Genomic DNA, 4,594 nt, shown 5'->3' on the forward strand with positions numbered 1-4,594 from the left:
CCTGAAATTTTTAAGATTCATTTTAGTTTCATTGACTAGAATTCTATAAATTAGTGCCTCATTTTCAAGCACTGTATATATCTTACTAGTTTCATTTCTCTAGAGAACCCTAAGTAATTCACCATGGTTGAACCTATTTTGTGAAGGCAATGTTGTGTTAATGTATATGTATATCTTTTCTTCATAACATGACAATCTGCACGTGTAATTTTGGATCTTTCTAAAGATTTCACTTCTTTTTCTTGTTGCATTACTTGAACTTCTAAAATAATGTTGAATATTAGAGATCAATGGTTGTACAAGTCTAGCCTTGTTCTAGGCTTTAATTTAATCTTTTTTTTTAAGTTTTTTTTTCCTCTCCTTTATTTCTTTTTTTTTTTTGCATTTTTTTAATTGATATTATCATCATAATCTTCTTTATATTACATTGGATTACATATAACTTTACATTGACTTCCATTGCTTTTTCAAAAGGGAATGCCATGCATGTCGGTCAATACAGAGACATCAATCTCCCCGCTTTATCATTCAATGTCTTTTCCATGCATTTCCCAATAATTATCATTATTATAATTTTTTTAAAAACAGTCAATCACTATTTCTCATTTTGCTTGTTAAAAGACTTCACCCATCATGAAATACTTCCCAGACCAGTCCAGTTGAGAATACTATACATGTCATCATCAACAGATAATAAACCATATCTGTTTCTCACTAACATCCTCTCTATTGTTCACTTGCTATCTTTCTCTATCCTCTTCTCTCTCTCTTTTTTTTTATAGTTTATTTTTTTTATTATATATTTTTTTCCCATCACAACACACAAATGAATTTTCCATCCAAAATACACTGTGCATTGGCTCAATCAAGCACGTCAACATATATGTTCTCAGCAAATAATTTCCCAATTCTTGTGTCCTGCATACCTTGCCTTTTGTTTTCCCATCCTAGATTCCCCATCCCCCTCCCTCTGTTATGACCCATCCTCCTCCCACATTGTCCCTGTCATCCCCTATTGTCCTCCGTGCCTCCCCCCTCCCCAAATGATCTGTCAGTGATCTTAATTAGTCTAAGTCTCTCCAATAGTTATCACAGCTGACACATGCCTCTACATGAACTCAAGTCTGACTTTAGGCCTAAACCCCATTGGGTAAAAAGAGCATACTATAAAGTAGAACCCAACTGGGCCCATACCGCTCACTGCAGCCATCAAATATCCAATTTTTTTTTTTAAATGGTACGAATAGTTTAACCGTTTTTTTTTGTTTGTTTTTTGTTTTCGTTTTTTTTTTATCCCCTTCCAGGCAGTCTCGGCCCAGTGCCGGCCATGAGTGAGCAGTCTGGGGACAGAACTGGGAAGGTGACAGGCTGGGAGGGACTTCTGGAGGCTGGCTGGTCATCCCAACCACTCATACATCCACGCTGGGACCTTGGGCCAGTGACTTGGTCTCTGGTCCCCAGGCCACGCCTTCCCTGCAGGCTATAGGGCACGTGCGCTCGCCAGACAGACAGAGAGAGACAGAGAGGTAGAAAGCAGGAAATCACCCCCCAGGGGGGATGGCCACGCCGCAATCCCTTTTCCTCCATTCTCCTCTCGGGATCTTGGGCACGTAAGCACACGTGCCCGGCGTGAGTTTAAGCCACCGGGTCCGGGGCTCGAACCGCGGTCGACTACATGGGAGTCCAGCGACATAGCCATTACGCTACTCATAAAGTTTTTGGCAATAGGGAGCATAAACTCCACTCAGGGTTGGATTAAGGGAGGGTCTCCTGCAGATCCACAAGTGTAGGTGAGTCTCCAGGGAATGCAGTTTCAGGAAAGCAGTTCTGGTATGCAGGGATGATTATCAGCTGATGCGGCACAGCAGTCATCTTGTAGTTACCAGGAATGGTGTTGTGGGCATCTGCAGTGTGAGTTGTCCTTGGGTATCTGGCTTCCTTAAGAATGGCAGAGTAGTTCTTGTTTTCCCCTGAGGTAATGCAGGGCTGCAAGCTCTTCAACCTTGTTTACGGCCTCCGGGCCATCCAGCACCAGAGAGGCCAGGGATGCCTAGGGTTAGGGTTAGGGTTAGGGTTAGGGTTAGGGTTAGGGTTAGGGGGCAGAGGCGTAAGCCCCCGGCTGAGCAGGGGGCGTGAGCCCCCGGGGCCGTGGGGCCCCCACCCGAGCGGAGGCCGGGGCCGGCCTTCCCAGCTAGCGGCTGCGCAGGGGGCGTGAGCTAATTTAATCTTAAACATAATGCTTGCTTTTGATTTCTGTTAATAGCCCCAGGATTAGAAAAACACGTGCAATAACAAAGAGAGATATGGGCAGAGGAAGCAGTCCTCAGTGGGGTGTGATCCACTGTAATCCCCTCTCTATTTTCCATTCCACTGGGATTTTGGCTTGCAACGCCCACCCATCCACCCCCTCCCCCCCCGCCCTCTCCCCCCCCACACACACACACAGAGCCAGTGTGTTTTTCAAACTGCTGGGGTTTGGGTTTGAACCATGGTGCGTCATGTGGGATTAATCTCTCTTAGCCACTAGGCTATGGAAGCTAACTATAGTTTTTCTTAAAAAAAAAAAATGCTAGAGAGCATGCGCATTAGAGAGAGAGAGAGTGAGAGAGTGTACCAATAGGTCTTGGTCATGCCATGATGCCTTTCCTCTATTCCATCTTTGTATCAAGATTTTGGACACATGCACACATACACATTCCCTGCATATATTTCAAACCACTGAGACAGGAATTCAAACCATGGTTAGCCATGTGGGATCCGTCTTCTTGTACACAGTGCTTAAGTGTCATGTTATGGAGCTGGCCGTGTACATACTTTTTAGATTCTTAGTATACCTTCCCTTATAACTCAAGTTACCAATATGAGATATATCCTTTTCTAGTTTTCTCCATAATAATGTAATTCCTTACACAAATACAGTTTTTGTACACTTTTGCATTTTGCTTTTCTCATCCAATAATACTTCATGGAAATCTCTCCAAGTTAAACAGATGTTACATTTTAGTCCTGACTCTGTTATTTATTAACTGTGTGTTCTTGGGTAGGTTAAGTTACCTTTCTGGCACAAGTTTTCTCACTCACCCATGAGGATAATAGTTATTACTTCTTTTAGGACTATTGTGAGAACCAGATGGTATCATGCATATTAAGCACTAAACATGGAACCTGGCAAATAATTGACTCTAAGCAAATGTTAGCTGATCTAATGTTCCATATTGGAAAAGGAAACCCTTTCTTTTTTCTTTGGGCAGGCATGGCTTTCGGTCCAAGGATTTGTGGTTTAGCTGGTTACTGAGGACCCGCTGAAGAGCTTGAGGGCATCATGGGTGGTGGTTTGGTTGAGATCAGCAGTTCTGGAGCTCCGTAATCTAGTTTTTAATCCATGCCTCATCACTTCCTACCTGTGTTACCTTGGATTAGTATGATTTCTTAGCCTCTCTGTGCTTCAATTGCCACATCTTTAAAATGGGAATAAGAACAGCACCTCTATTACACCTATCAAGGTATAAATGAAATGATGCATGTGATGCGCTTGGAATCATGCCTCATAACTGAAAGCACTCAGTAGGTACAGGTGAGTAAAGTGAGAGTCCAGGCTTTGAAGTCAATTGGTCTTGTACCTCCATTGGGGAGCTGCTGGACTTTGAGTAAGTTAATATAAGCTGTCTAGTACTCAGTCTTTCTTTACAAAACAGAAATAATACTAACTTTCACATGCTGCCTTGAAAGCAAAATAAGGTAACCTGTGAATGGAGGTACATACAGTGAGTACTCAGGGCAAGCTGCTTCCTTCTGCCCATGTTACAATTCAGCCTATGGGTTGAATGCACTTCAATGGGCTACCCTGGATTGTGATATCCTTCATAGTTCCTTCAGTCCCAAAGACTGGACTGCCAAAAACTTTCAGAACACAGATTCTCAAAGGGTTGGGGTGTGCCTATTTTTTAAACTGTCCATTTTCTTCAAGTAGTTCATGACATATCCATGTTGGTACAGGGTCATGCTTTGTCCTCAGCAGCCTTTGTCACCTCATTTTGTTTCTTGCCTGTGTGTAGGGTTACGTAGTTCATCTAAACTTACTCACATTGCTTGCTGGGGTGCAGATCTACTGGTTGGGGAAGATTTGCAGGATGATTATGAAGTACATTTGCAGTTAGAAGATGTGGGAATGAGACTAAGACGAGATGATTCATATCATTTTCAGCTGACTTTCTTGCCCTCACTCAGCTATTGCAATCCTCCAAGGACATCTCAGCTTCCTTCTCAAGTCGCTGCAGGGCAGGTCTCCCATTATCCTCCAAAACAATGCAAAACCAAAATAAGTTTTTAGGCAGTCATCTCCTTCAATGCAAACATGAAATTCCCTTAAGACAATTTGAGTGATAAATATCACTACATTAGACTATTTGTGCATCTCTTACTGCTGAGAAGTGCTTGTTTTTGTCAGTAACATGAGAATTCATTGTTCTTTGGATCTGTGCCTAAAATTATTCTTTTTAAAAAGAATAATAAAAAAAGCTTGTCCCATACACTGCATCGCATGCATGTCTATGGAGTCAGTTCATTTTTTTCCTTTTGTAAAGAAACAAGAGCA

The sequence above is a fragment of the Tupaia chinensis genome, unplaced genomic scaffold (genome assembly GCF_000334495.1).
Source record: "Tupaia chinensis unplaced genomic scaffold, TupChi_1.0 Scaffold000361_2, whole genome shotgun sequence".
NCBI lineage: Eukaryota > Metazoa > Chordata > Mammalia > Scandentia > Tupaiidae > Tupaia > Tupaia belangeri.